Genomic DNA, 15,986 nt, shown 5'->3' with positions numbered 1-15,986 from the left:
ACCAATCAATCAATGCCTCTCCTTGAAGCTCCTCCTCCTGGGGGGCTTCAAATTCAAGGTGTAATCCTAACTGGCACATTGGAAGCCTTTTTCTCTCAGCCCTATAATTTTCCAGTGGGGCTAGGAATTGGTCTTTACTTAGTGGCTAGGAATCGGTCTTTATTTAGTGCCTACTGTATGCCAGACACCTTAAGTTCCTTCTTGAAAACACCTGTAAGGCAGGCAATGTTGATTTCCATTTGACAGATAAAAAGCAGTGAGTCTCAGAGAAGCCCGGAGACCTCTCCAGAATCACTCAGCCCCCAAAGGGCAGAGCCAGGATTTTAACTCAGCCTCCTAACGCTGCTCAGCTACAATACAGACTTCCTTCCCAACCCCGGCCCCTGTAGAAACTGTATTGTTCACACGTACATGAGTGCGTGCATGAGTGTGTGTGTGGCCTCTCTCGTAGGTCTCTCATCTTCCCATCTCTCAGGGAGAAAGTGTTGTTTCGGCCAAAGAGAGCAAATGTGGTTTTCATCATGTTTGAATGTCATGAGAGAATTGTCAAGTAGAATTGGTAGCCAGGCCAGATGTTGTCTTTGGTCTCTCGAGGATTAAGAAATTATCCCATCTGGAACCAGACGTTCAGCCAGTGGTGTCCCTCTTGAAGGAGACTCTATGCTGAAGTACGAGGCTGGAAGGGGAATGTTAGCAATGCCGGGGATGTGTTTGTATTAAAATGGAGCTGGATGGGGCTGGAGAGATGGCTCAGCCAATAAAGTGCCTGTCATACAGCACGCAGACCCGAGCTCTGAGACCTGGTGCCCCCTGGAGCACTGGAGAGGCAGAGACCACAGAACCCCTGGGGTTTGCTGGCTAGGCAGTCTAACGAAATTGGCCAGCTCACCATTCAGCAAAACAAAACAGAAGGGGCCTGTGAAATGGCTCAGCAGGTGAACATATCTGTTATAAGTCTGATGGCCTGAGTTTGATTCTGGGAATCCATAGTATAAAGAGAAAGCTGACACTTGAAAGTTGTCCCCTGTCCTCTGCATCTCTCTCTCTCTCTCTCTCTCTCTCTCTCTCTCTCTCTCTCTCTCTTTCTCACACACACACACACACACACACACACACACACTCACTCAATCAATCAAATAAGATGAGGCTGAGGACAGACACCCAATATTAATCTCTGGCAACTATAATTGCATGCACATAGAGGCATGTGCATGACACACACATGTGAACATATCACACACATACACCAGACTGGGATGGACATTACAGAGGAGACCTTTACAAACTATGCTTCTGAAATACAATGAAGACGGAGGGGAAAGGGAGAAGGACACAGAAAATAGACAATTGGGAACTTAGTGAAATGAGAACATGCACTTGCACACATGTCGGGCTGTGGCCTCACAGCGCCCCAGCAGGCGGGCAGAGAGATGAAGACACAGCAAGAGAAATGGAGGAAGTCACATGAGCCATGTACACAGAAATCTTTGCTGACTTGATTCCTCAGCTTAGCATTTTCTCAAAGAGTTCTACGGATGCCCAATGCACCGCACCCCACATCCATCCACTCATCCACTCACCCTTCCGTGGCTTCATGTCTACATAGTCTGCACCTTGGTGGCCAGCTGTCCGCTGCTCCACTCATATAAATGTTTCCACAGCCACTCAGCAGCCATACAATTACGGAGCCATCAGCCCTTCACCCAACAGCAGGTCTCATGACAATAGTGAATTGCCCATGCCACCACCTAACTAGCCAGCAGGCCCACTTCCTCCCGCTTTTACTGATCAGCCAAACACCTACCTATACACATATCTACCTATCAACTTACCCACCTACCTATTCAATCAGCCAGTTCTTCCGGGATTTAACCACCTGTCCACCTGTCAGTCCATCGTCCCATCTAAACGTATACTTATCACGTTCTCCATCATACCCACACGTCCCTCCGACATCATCACACTCACTGTATACAAAAAGACGCACATAGTGGAGTGGTGAGTTTCATGGGTCAGTCTGGCTAAGACACAGCACTGAGATACTTGGTCCAATACCAGTCCAGATGTTGCAGTGGAGGCTGTAGTAGTTGTTGTTTGGTTTTGGTAACAATTCATACTAGAAAAATAGATTTGAAGTAAAACTGATCGCCCTCCATCGCGTGTGTGAGCCTCCATCAGCTAAAGGCCTGAGAGGAGGCAATCAATATCCATGGTCCCCAACAAACAAAAGAATTTTCTAATCTTCCTCCAGAGTCCCATCAGCTCCTCCCTGGGCCTGCCGATTGTGTGCTCGCCAACTCTATAGTCACATTAGCCCATTCTTTAATAGAAATCTACAAATCTATGTCTGCACATCTGCATCTAGGCCTAGGTCCACACTCTTGTCCCATTTGTATGGAGAGCCCCAAATCTATGCACATGTATATACAGCAAAGTAGGCACCTGCAAACAACCCACTCCACTCTTCCATCAGAACTATGGAGAGCTTCTGTATAGCTCCACAGGATGTATTTATTTGGGTGTTTAAAAAAATGCTAACTTTCCCCCCTTGAGAATGTTGAGTTCTATTGGCCGCTTAGGAGAGTCAACTTGTTTCACCTGGGACTTTACTGTTACCTTTTAATTCTATTGAGCACCCAGTTTGAGAAGCACAGGCCTAGGCAACGAGACGAGACAGAGGAGGGCCAACTGGGGTACAACACGCCCTGGTGTGTGTGTGTGTGTGTGTGTGTGTGTGTGTGTGTGTGTGCACCTCAGAGGTGACTTCCCACTGGCAGAGGTCTCGGGGTTCGCCAAGCGTTCTCAACTTGGTGACTGAGAAATGAGGGAGTGGCTTAAACGGGCCTCCACAGTTCTGGCTTGACAGATGGGTGCCAGGACAGAGCCGGTGGGAGAGGAGGGAAGTCTTGGGCAGAGCTACCTCTGCAGAGGTGTAAATAGATGAGGAGACCTGGCTGGCTGGAACCGAAGGACTAGAGAGAGAGCCAAGGTAGAAACTCGACTTCGAAGGAAGGAGGAGGTGACAGTCCACAAGCTGAGGAGCCCCAAGTCACAGAAAGACTCCCAAAGGGGAGCAGTGAAGAGCCCCAGTTCTTACTCATGTTGCGAGGAACCTGGTTTTTGCTCAGAGCTGGACCCTACTATGGGGGTCCTTCCACAGTGATTTCTCTTTCCTGGAGCTCATGGAGGGGTGGGTAGGGGTGGGGGGTTCCCAGCAGCAAAGTTGCCTCGTGAGGTTCCTGCACAGATGGGAAATGGGGCCAAGCCAGGCTCTGGACTAAGCCTGGGCCCCAGAGCTCCAGCTGGAAACCCCATTTGGGGGCTGCAGGGGTGTGTGTTAAAATGCTCCCTGGGTGGCTCAGGCCAGGCAGTTGGGAGTACAAACTGTTGTCTTGGTCATAAATCCCCTGGGCCATAAAGCCTCCCCCACCCCACCCCGCCCCATGACCCCTTAGTTGGTGTGAGAAACTGAGGGCAGGGCAGGGCAGGGTGATGACCTCCTGACTCTAGGGCCTCTGGCCTCCCAGGCCACCATTTCATTACTTTCTAGACTCTGTGAGCTACTCGGGACCCAACACCAAGAGGCCCAGCTCTGGCCTGGGAGTCAGAGACTCAGCCAGAATCCAGCAATGTTGTGGCCCGTCTTCAGCCGCCACCTGGGTGTCCACTTCTGTCTAGTTTAGTTTCTCTTAGTGTATCGTCTTTGAGAATCCCTGCACTGTCTGTAGAGAGGGCTTTAGAGGTAAAATAAAAGGGACAGGTCTAGTGTCACTGTTAGGAAGAATTCATATTAGCATACCACTCCATCTCTCTGAGGCTCAGATTAATTACATAGTAAATTGGGACCATCACTGGGCTTACATCTAGGAATGTGGGAAAGAAGTGAGATGGCAGCAAGGCAGTGCAGGCCAAGCCCAGGACCCAGGCCATGCCGGGGGGAGCCGGGGGAGCCACTGGGCAGAAAAGTATGTGAACCTCTCTTCATTTAAACAAAAAAAAAAATTTTTTTTTCAAGACAGGGTTTCTCTGTGTAGCCTTGGCAGTCCTAGACTCACTTTGTAGACCAGGCTGGCCTTAAACTCAGAGTGATCTGCCTGTCTTTGCCTCCAGAGTGCTGCGATTACAGGCATGCACCACCACGCCCAGTGAACCTCCCTTCATAAAAAGTCTAAGGTGCTAGTGTGGTTGTATAACATTGTGATAGCCAGGGAAAGTGTGTTGAGCATGTATTATTCCAGAAAACTTGATAGAATACACATGTCTAGCTAGGTAGAAAGCTGGACAAGCAGGCAGGCAGGCAGACAGACAGACAAATGGTAGTAGGTACACACACACACACACACACACACACACACACACAGTGAGTCCTTTTCTATTTGTAAGTTCTGTATCTGTTGATTCAACCAACTGCATATTGAAAATATCCAGTGTCTGTTCTAATCATGTGCAAACTTGTTTCTCTTCGTTTTCTGAACAACACAGGATAGCAACTACTCACGCAGCACTGACACTGTGCCAGCTATTACAAACTGCCTAGAGATGGTTGGAAGTGTACAGGAAAGGGTGGTGGTGGAGTATGGGTAGACACCATGTCATTTCCTGTAAGGGTCTTAAGCATCTTTGGATTTTCGGAGTTCATGGAGAATGCTGGACACAGTCTTCCCATGGGTAAGTACCAAGGAATGATTGTGTAGCATTTATAGATGTACACTTCCATAGACACAGAGAGGGAGGGGGAGAGCTGGAAGGAGAAAGGAAGGAAGAAGGAACAAACAGAGGGAGGGAGGAAGAAAGGAAGGAAGGGAGAGAGAAAGAGAAAGCAAGGGTGCCTAGATTGATATGTAATTGGAGTCACTGACAGAGATGGCAAGTGTCCCTTCTCCTCGGGTCTGGGGACCCCTCCACTAGCCTAGACAGGGACTAGTATCTAATGGATGTCAAGGGATGCCAAAATTTTCTGCCCACCCCACCCCCATCCCACCCCACTCCTGTCTCCCGGTCTTTACCTGACCCTCATGTCTCCCTCCAGCCCAGCCCCTCTCAGTCCATGGGGCAGGTACAGGTGGTGATTTACTCCTGCTTTCTTCCTTATTGGTGAATTTGTTCAAGCAAGCCTCCACCTCTCCACTCAGGCCTTGATCTGGGACCCGCTGCCTGTATCTCTTTGCCTGTTGCATGACCATAGTGGTTGTTGGATCATGGAACCAACAGTTCCTACGTACTCACAGAACGTAATGTAACATAGCCACTGGTCTTTGCCACTGGCTGGTCCCCCTCATCCGTAGGATGGGGACAGTGGTGATGGCAAGAGAAGACGGAAGGCATCTCTGCGAGCCTCTGAAGCACAACCAGTGTCTTCTGGCGTTACTCCTTCTGAGATGAGGTCCAGCGCTGGGGTCTGGTTTGGTTGTTCCTTACCATAGCGAGAAAGAAGATGGGGGACCGCTCAGAGCTGGGGGCCTCAGCAAGGCCTGACTGCATGGCCAGACTTATGCTGGGGGGAAAAAAAAAGACAGATCTAGCACTGCTGCCCCTGAGGAAGCCTGCCTTTAATTGCAAGGCTGTATTTTGCAGCCACGCTACAGACTGCTCTTCCCTGCCCCAGGATAGCCACACTACTCGCTACTCGGGTCCTGCTGAACCCCGGAGCGAGCAGCGCAGCTCAGGATGCTGAGTCCTCATAAGGAAGCCCTACCCAATACTTGCTCAGCACGCAGGCGCGCTGTAAACCGCCCAGCCTTAGCTGGTCACTCTGAGGGCATGCCCCGGACCTGCGGCCCCAACACCTCTCATATGACTTCAGCAGGCCGCTTCAGCCCTTGGGCCTCAGTTTTAACCTGAAAAATGTGCAAAGAAAACGCACTATCCTGGGTTGCTATGGGGAGCAAATAAAACAGCCATGAGCAATTCAAGCAAACACCAGGTGGGCTGCGGCCTCCTGCCACATCCCGGGCTGGCTTCCCCCAGCTCCGGCAGGGCGAGACTGGGAAGCCTAGGAAGACTACCCTCGAGACAGTCCCTGGGCTCTGCCGAGGGACTCTAGGGCCAAGCATAACAGCGGGTGATAAGAACTCTGGACTGCAAAGGCTGGCGTGGCTGGCCTGGGCACAGGAGCCAGCAGACCACAGCCTGGCTGCTCCTCATGCCTCGTGGTCACATCACTTGTTGCCCTGGAAAGAGGAGGTTCCAAAGGCACCCAGTACAGACTGGCACGCTTGTCCAGAGCTGAGCCTTGGGGCATGGCCTGGCCTTGGCATTGTGATGAGAAGGCCTTAGAAAAAGCTGATGGATGGGTCTATGTTCGGTAGAGGGAGGGCTCCCACTCTGCACCCCACCCTTGGCTGTCGAACAGGCCTGAAGGTGCAAGCAGAAACCAAACCCACAAGGGGCCCAGTGGGCTCTGGCTGGAAGTACGTGCTTGCTGCAGTGTAGAAGCCTCCGCAGCTGTCTAAGAGAGAGCAGCTCACTGTCGCTCTTCGAGCCCCAGGGCTGCATCCAAAACACCAGACAGTCAGAAGTCACCCCAGACGGTGGACCGCAGGTTAAAGTACAATATACATTGAAAGCCCAGTGCCTGGCAAAACAGAGGGGAGGGAGGGCGGTGGTGGAGGCAGGGGAAGGCAGAGCTCTATGAGTTCGGATCTATAGAGTGAGTTTCAGGACAGCTAAGGCTACAACAGAGAAACCTGTCTCAGAGGAGGGAAAAGAGAAGAAAAGAAAAGGAAAGGAAAAAGCAGGGAAGAACCACAGTTAGTATGCCTGAGAAAACCCCGTACGGAGGGGCTGGGAGCCAAAATGCCCACCACCACCACCACCACCACCCCGGAGGCTATGTGGTCAGTCGGGGGTGAGCTGTCGTCTGTGCAGCCAAGCATAGCTGAGCTGGGTATAGGGCTCATGGCTGTGACCTCAGAACTTGGGAGGCTAAGGCAGGAGGATGGGTAGGGAATTCAAGGCTAGTTTGGTCTACATAGTGAAAGCCTGGCTGAACCAAACCAAACCAAACCGAACCAGATTCCAACCTTGCAGTATCCTGGTTTCAGTGGCCCAGCTGGTCCCCTAGAAGCCCTGTCTCTACATGGGGATATGGCTAGCCTCGGAGCTTTGCCGGCCTGCTCAAGGAAGCAGAGACTGCAGCTGAGCACTTACGTTGCACAGCGCGCTAAGACCTGTGAAAGGACCGGCTCCCTGTCACTAAGGCCCTTGTAAAATGGCCGGGACGCTCTGCATGGGCAGTGCTGGCATCCAGTGAGCTTTTATACCCGGTAGCCTAATTAGCTGGCTTCCTCGGCTTTCCCTTCTTCTTCCCCCTCTCCCTCCTTTCCTCCTTGTCTTCCTTCTCGCTTCCTCCTCCTTTCCTTTCTTTATAGGGCTTGACTCAGATAAGCACCCCCATTACACAGAAAACGGGGTGTAGGGTCCAGTCATCTCATTCCCAAAGCAGGTGCCAAGTCTTTCCTGGCAGCAATATTGGCAACCACGAGAATGAAGAATCTAGAAAAACTATCCACTCAAGTTACTTTCTAAATGGCCGAGGCTGTGACCTTGATCCTGAGCCGCAAGAGAGAAAGAATGACTTGGCAGCCTGGCGGGGGGGGGGGGGGGGGGGCACAGGGGGGAGGCTAGTCCAGCCTCTTTAGTGCTTCCCTGAAGAGACCCAAAGAGATGTCCCACTGTCACCCCAGTCTCACTGGGAGTGGGGCCACAGACGCTCCAGGCAAGGCCTCCTTGGTGTCACCAACTCACCACCCAAGGCAGAGACATGAAGCCCGCAAGCCAGCCAGTTCCGCCTTCTCGTAGCTCTGCTGTAATCAGTGTTTCCCTGCTTTAATTAGGAAAATGTGGCTGCTTTCTGGGTTCCTGGAAGATGCCTGAACTGCAGCCAGCTCCCTGGAGCTTCTCGAACACCTCTCCAAACAGGTCCGTCAACAGTGCAGAGGACTCGCCAGCATGTTCCAGCTCAGTCAAGAGACTCATCAGCACACCCCGCCTAACCTGAGTTCCCACACTTCCTGAGTTGGGAACACATCCTCTTGGCCCCTGAGGACATGACCTGGGGTTCAGCACAGGGCGAGGCAATTTTGGTTGGTGGGATGGCAACCCAGAGACCGAACCAAAAGCTGCAAAAAAGCATGTGGGGAAAGGACTTTTTCTTTAGGATTTTCATGATGACTACCAAAAAAAAAGGGGTGTGCATGTGTGTGGCCTACAACTGGCCACTCAGATGACTACATGACTGGGCAAAAGGATGTGAGGCATCACTGTCCTGCAATCCATTTCTGGAATCTTCAGTGCAGGACTACCACTAGACCCAGTCCTCTGTCCTTTCACTGAGGCACTGGGCAGCATTAGCGAGGTACCCTGTGCGTCAGCACCTGTCATCTCCCATGGATTTCTTAGTCATTTCTGACAGTCCTACTTAATCACTCATTCGGTGAACATCTGTAAAATCATTACATGATCTGAACTTTGGTTTGGGGGTGGGGGTGGGGTTTCTACAAAGGACCGAGATTCTCCTTTTTTGCCTTTGTTGCATTCTCTTCCAATGAAAGCCATGTCCTGGTTGCTTATTGTCACACTAGCATCTAATATGTGAAGTTGTCTTAGTCATTTTTGTGTCACTATAACATAATAACTGAGGCTGGGATCATTATAAAGAAATGAGGTTTACTTAGCTAACCATTATGGAGATTTAAGAGTCTAATGCCAACAGCTGCTTGGCTCTAGTGAGGGCCTCATAGGGAGTGGAGCCATCATGGTGGGAACACTGTTCAGGAGAGGCTGGCAGTATGCACAGCAGAGGACTCTGGGGACAGGCCTGGCTGAGTTATCATAAGCCATTCTTGTGGGAATTAATCCAGTCCCTCAGCCCCTGCCTCACTCCTTATAAAAAAGGACATGACCTAATAGCCCTCCCATCCAGGCTGCCCTTGCTTCTCTTAAACATTCTATTATTAATTACCTTTAACAATGTGTTCTGTGCGCACAGTGTGAGGCTGCCTTCGGATCTTCCAGAGCTAGTTACATATGAGTGCGTGTGAACTACAGACATGCTGAGGTCAGAACTCAGGTCCTTGGCAAGAGCGGTACCCACTCTTGACTGCTGTAGGCTGTGCTTCTTAAAGGTCCTACCACTTTAATACACTGGGACCAAGCTTCCAGTGCACAGATGTTTAGGGAACAGAGCATAGCCAAGGTGTATGTGGCTCATCTCATTGCTGACTTGGGGGGATAGGAAGACCAACCCACTGTGGATGGCACCAATCCCTAGGCTGGGATCCTGGACTGTATATAAAGGACAATGTAAGCAGAGGACAAACATTCATCCTTCTCTGTTCCTCACTGTGAATTGATGGGATCAGCTGCTGTTGTTTTTTGTTTGTTTGTTTGTTTCTGTTTTTTTTTAAAGATTTATTTATTTATGTTACAATGTGCTGCCTGCATGTGTGCCTGCCCACCAGAAGAGGGCACCAGATCTCATTATAGATGATTGTGAGCCACCACACGGTTGCTGGGAATTGAACTCAGGACCTTTGGAAGAAAAGCCAGTGCTCTTAACCTCTGAGCCATCCCTCCAGCTCTGGGGTCAGCTGTTGCCACCTTCACTTTCCTGCCACAATGGACTTCACCCTTTGAACTGTGAACCAAAATTAATCCTTTCTGCTTTAAGTCACTTTTATCAGGGCATATTATCACTACAACGGGAAAATAAACCAAGACACCAAAACAGAGAGGTCATAGTTTCTATCGGACAGAACTTACAACAGCAGTCTGCACACAGGACATGTTCCTTAAAGTTGGCATTGTGGTACCTAGTTCACAGAAATAGAACCTCCCAGCTCTGTGTGACTCAAGCAGGCTACTTATCTCTGTGAGCAACTCACAGTGCTTAGTCTTGGGGTGTTGACGTCATCATCGCCGTGTGGGCTTTATCCTCTTGGTGGCTTAGACAGTATCTCTGTCTAACGCTTAGACAGTATCTCTATCTACCATTTTCCAAAGCAACCCCTCAAAGCTCTGTTACTGAAGAGAAAGAACCTAGAAGGGCCTCTGCCTCAGGGAGATGCTTAACTATGGTTGGCTAAATTCAGGCCTCTGAATGTTCTGATTGGCCGGAACGCCAGTGGGTGTCGCCCGTTCCCCAGGGAGTATTGGATGGTGTTGTTGGAGGGTGACATCAGATCAAGGACGTGGCTTTTTACCTGGGTTACTGTACTTTTTGTCTGTCCTAAGAAAAGCTCATCAAGGCCGGGCTTGGCGGCGCATTCCTGTAATCACAGCAAGTCCAGGACAGCCAAAGCTACACAAAGAAACCCTGACTGGGGGGGGGGGGGGGGGAAGGCGGGCGGAGTTCCCAGCACCCTCACAGGACGCGCACAAGCACCTGTAACTCCAGTTTCAGGGCTTCTGATAACACTCTCTTCTGGCCTCTACAGGTACCCACTACACATACACACACACACACACACACACACACACACACACACACACACACACATATAGGTTTGGGTTTTTTTTTTTTTTTTTTTTTTTTTTTTTTTTTTTTGAGACCAGCTTTCTCCATGTAGCCTTGGCTGTCCCGGAACTCACTCTGTAGACCTGGCTGGCCTCAAATTTGAACTGAGTGCAGGCATTAAAGGCGTGCACCACCACCACCTGGCTACACAAAATATTTTTAAAAGGAAGTTTGACCATCATATTCGCTTTTAAGCGTATAGGCCACTCGCATTAAGTACAACCACAGACAACTAATCTCAAGAATCTCTTCATCTTACAAAACTGAGACCTGTCTTTGTTAACTCATCCTTCACTGTCCCTTTCCCAGACTCCGGGAACTTTGTCCAACTGTCTCTATAAACTTGAACCCTTACGGTACAACTCATAGGTGGAATCTACAGCACTAGTCTTTGATGGCTGGTTAGCTCATCCTGAAGAACATCTTCCGGGTCATGCCTACAGCAGCCTGTGTCAGTTTCCTCCATTTCTGAGAGAACAGTCCCCTGCATGTGTAGCCTTCTATTCGCATCCATTTGTCGACAGCCCCTTGGTTGTGAGCCGTGTTGCTGTGCACATGTGTGCACAGACATCTGCTCACCCTATGCTTCCAACTCTTTGGGGAATACACCCAGACCCAGAATTGCTGGACCACGTGGTGACTGTTTTTGCTTTGAGATACACTATCTTTCTCCTAACAACTACACCATCCCCGATTCCTGCTGGCACAGGTGTTCTGCTTTCTCCACACCCTGACAAATACTTTTCTGAAAACTTCATTTTAGTCTGTTTTATCAGCAGTGGCCACCCTGTGGGTCTAAGGAGCTATCTCACCGTGCTTTTGACTTTCATTGATCCAGTGGTGAGTGACAGCGCCTGTCCTGCTTGGTGGTTTTGTCAACTTGACACAAGCTGGAGTTATCTTAGACGAGTGAACCACATATGTCCCCCTAAAATTGGCCTGTAAGCAAGTGGGGAATTTTCTTAATTAGTGACTGATGTGGGAGAGCCTAAACCATTGTGGGCAGGTGATCCTGGGTTCTATAAGAAAGCAGGCTCAGCAAGCCATGAGAACCAATAAACAACACTCTCTACAGCAGTGGTTCTCAGCCTTCCTAATGCTGCGAGCCTTTAATACAGTTCCTCATGTTGTGGCGACCCCCAACCATTTTTTTTTTTTTTTTTTTTTGCTGCTACTTCATAACTATAGTTTTGCTCCTGTTGTGAATGGTAATGCAAATAGTTTTGGAGATGGAGGTTTGCCGAGGGGGCTGCGATCCACAGGTTGCAAGCTTCTGCTCTGCGGGCTCTGATTTCGCTCCTGCCTCCACGTTCCTACCTTGAGTTCCTGCCCTGACTTCTCTCGGTCATGGACCTGAGACCTGAGAGTTGGAAGTTGGATTAAGCCCTTTCCTCCCCATATTGCTTTTGGTCATGGTATTTTTATCACAGCAACAGAAATCCTAACTAGGACAGAAGTTGGTACCAGGAACAGGGTATGCCATGGCAGACCTAACCACGTGTTTTAGGGAGGATTGTGGTAGCATTTGAGCTTTGGACTAGAAAAGCCACTGAGTGTTCAGAGCTCAGTGGCTTCTTCTGTGGCAGGTTGGAAGACAGGAATTTTGAGAGTAATGCAGATGATGGAGGTCTGTCTTACTAAGTTTCAGACAGAAGCCTGGGAGTCTCTTAAAGACTCCAATAAGGCCATATGATGTTTTGAATTAAGACCCAGCTGTGATTAACAAGATAACAGAACCAGTAAAGTCAAACCTTGCAGCCCTGGAGAGATGGCTCAGCAGTTAAGAGCACTGGCTGCTCTTCCAGGGGACCCCAGTTTAGTTACCTGTACCTACCTGGCAGCTCACAACTATCTGTAACTGCAGTGTCAGAGGGTCTGACACTCTCACACTGATATGTGTGCAAGCAAAATATTAACACGCATAAAGTGAAACTTCTGCATTGCTGGAACAATTGATGCTAGGTAGTTTGAGCTGAGAAATAGGTGACAATTAGGAAGAGACCAGCAAAAAAAAAAAAAAGAAAGAAAGAAAGAAAGAAAGAAAGAAAGAAAAGACCAGTATATCATTGAGAAGAAACCTTGTGGGAAGTGTTCTCTCAGGGTCATCACATGGAAAATATGGTCCAGAGGGGGCCCAAAGCTGCATTGCATGCTGACACCCAAACATGGTAATGTGGAAGAGTCACCCACATGGTATTGGTTCTGAAGGCATGAAGGGGTCATGGAGAGAGAGAGAGAGAGAGAGAGAGAGAGAGAGAGAGAGAGCACATAAGACTTGAAACCGTGTGGCAGGGCTGAAGTGCCACAAGAGAGGCCAGGAGAGGCTGCTGGTAAAAAAGTGTAGCCTAATCTGTAGTAGCAGCCCCACAACTTAAGAGATCATGGAGAGAAACTGGAGCTTGGCACCATCAGGCATGGCCAGGGTCCCCAGAGAGAACCCAAGAGAGCATATTGCTGATGGTGCAATCCAGTTGCAGTAGAAACATTGGCATTTTAAAGATGCCACCCCATGGACTGATGACCAAAGAGAGCAACATCTGTCGGGTGGAACTGGCCCTGAGCCTACAAGACAAGCTGCATGGGCTGTGGATGGCAAAGCAAGAGAAGTGAGCTGCCAGTGCCCTTTAGAGCCCGGAGGACGCCGGCTGGGTCTCAGACAGCGAGCACTGACGGTTGTACGCTGCTGAATTTTGGGTTTGCTTTGGTCTGATTGTTTCTGTGCCCTGGTTCTTCCCTCTTGGACTAAGAAAGTATTTAACTTTTTTTTTATTTTATTGGAGCCCATGATTAAGAGATTTTGGAATTTTAGAGAGATTTTGGAATATTAGAGAGAGACTCGAATACTTTGGAGAAGCTTTGAACTTTGAAAGGTGTTTTAATTTTTAAAGACTATGGAACTTTTAAAACTTAGACTGTTTTATATTGTCCTGCTAATACTAATATACTATCTTGAGAAAAACAAAAAAGTAAAGGTTATGGTTTAATAGTGATGTGTTTATATATCAAGTTGACAAGGAGTCAATTGTCCTGATTGGGATTTGTTTGTTTGGTTGGTTGGTTAGTCAACTTGACACAAGCTAGAGTTATCTTAAGAGAGGGAACCACAAGAGGAAAAATGCCCTGGAAGCAAGCCTGTGGGGAATTTTTTTTTTTTAATTAGTGGTTGATTTGGGAGAGTCCAGACCATTGTAAGAAATCCACCCCTGGTAAATTTGTCCCGGGAATGTAAGGAAGCTGGCTAAGCAAGGCATGAGGAGCAAGGCAGTAAGCAGCACCCCTCCACGGCTTCTGCTTTAGCTCCTGCCCTGACTTCCCCTAGTCACGAAGTGTGACCTGAGAGCTAGAAGCTGAAGTAAACCCTTTCCTCCCCAAGCTGCTTTTGGCCATGGTGTTTTATCACAGCAATAAAAACCCTGACTAAGATGTTGCCCTAGAGACTCACGTTTGAGTCTTGAAATCAGATGCGGGGATTGCTCTATCATTTCTCAGAGCAGAAGTGGCTGTGCAGGGTCATTCGTTCACTCCCTCGCTCACTCACTTGTGTGCCTTCGAAGCTCTGCTGAGCTCTCAGCGGGAGGTAAAAGAGATGCAACTCCAAGGCCACGGTTCTGTGTGAAGCCACAGCATGAAATGGAAATTAAGTGCGATGAATACATGGGAAGTCCCACCTCATTGGTCACCATAAAACTCCACCTTTAGGGCCTGGAGAAATGGCTCAGTGCTTAAGAGTGTGTAGTGCTGCTGCACAGGATCTGAGTTCAGGTCCCTGCACACATGCCAGGTGACTCACAACTACCTGAAACTCCACGCCAGGGGTCCCAGTGCCTCTGGCTTCTTCATACACACACACACACACACACACACACACACACATACACACAGGCACACACACACACACACAGGCACACACACACACACAGGCACACACACACACACATTTTAAAAATATAAAGTTTTTTATTCCATATTTAAACAAGAAGATGTAGCCAGGTGGTAATGACACACATCTTTAATCTCAGCATTTGGGAGGCAGAGACAGGCATATCTCTGAGTTCAAGACCAGCCTGGTTTACACATGGAGTTCCAGGACAGCCAGGGCTACACAAAAGCCTTGTCTCAGAGAGACAGGGGAGGGGGAAGGGGAGAGGGAGAAGGAGAGGGAGAGGCATTTCACTCCATGCCGCACCTCACTGAAAACATTTAGAAGGCTGCTATTAGAGGGTATAAGTGAGGACATTGTTTTCTTTCTTATATTATTGCAGGAACTATAAACTGAGTCAACATTTTTGGAAGATAATCGAACACATTTACAACTAGAATTTATCTTTAAAAGGCTGGGGCCACCACACACAGCCTGGCAACTGATCACATGGCATCTTGATTGGAAAGAAAAAAATGGAAGAGGAATTGAACTGACCAGAACACAACCATGAATAGCCTCTCTGCCTGCCCCTCCCCCTCCTCTGCCTCTCCTCTTCTTTCTCTCTCTCCCTTTCTCCTTTTCTCTCTCCCTCTCTCTTTCATCTCTCTTTTCTCCCCCTCTCTGCCTCTCTTCCTCCTTCTCTCCCTCTCTCCCTTTCTCCCCCCTCCTCTCTCTCGCTCCCTCCCTCTCTCTCTGTTTCTCTCCCCCTCTTCTTTCTCTTCTCCTCCACTTCCACCAAGCCTTTTTGTCCTTTGTTTCTGCTCAAGAAGGGATAGTAGGGAACCTTGACAAGCTTACAGAAACTTGGTTCCCTTCCTTCCAGAGCAAGGAGCTAAAAAGCAGCCTGGGTTCGAATCCCACCCCCAGTCTTACTGACAACCCCAGAAGGAACTGGTTCAGGTATCTCTTGCTGCCCCATAGCAAATCACCCACAACTCTAGGTCCCAGGTCAGAGCAAGCCTGGGCTCCGCCGGGTGGTTCTTCGGCTCCTGTAGTGCCTGCAAAGGCTGGGCCACAGGAAGCACATCAGTACCCACATATCTGCTATTTTCACTACGAGATAGGGATAGAAGGGCCCTCTTCTTTCTGCTCCCATCCTCTCCTCGGACAGGATAATCAGAACTGTTTTTATTGTAGTTCCAAGAAAGATTCCAACGGAACACTTTTTAAGCCTCCGGTTGCACCGAGCTCGCTAATGCCCCACTGAAAAAAGCAAGACAAAAGACAAGGTAAGATCTACTCACGGGTGTGAATACTGAATGTCTCATCGTCTGCTCCAGGGACTCCATGAGGTACAGCCAGGGTACAGCCCAGCACTGACGTGTGCACCTGTGGGCCCCGCTCACCTCTCTAAGCGTCTATTTAATAGCACTGGGCATACACCTGACAGGCACATGCCCTTATAAGGCTTTGCTGTGAACTTGCTCAGCATTGGTCTCACTGAGTGCCTGTGTCCAGCATCACACGGCCTACCCAATGACACCCTCCTCCCGCGGGGAGTCAGAGGCACGCTGCCGCTACGGCTAATCATCCCCAGCTCGTTGGAAA

This window comes from Acomys minous (assembly GCF_964271855.1).
Source record: "Acomys minous genome assembly, chromosome: 16".
NCBI classification, from domain to species: Eukaryota; Metazoa; Chordata; class Mammalia; order Rodentia; family Muridae; genus Acomys; species Acomys minous.
Note: the sequence above shows the minus strand (reverse complement) of the source record.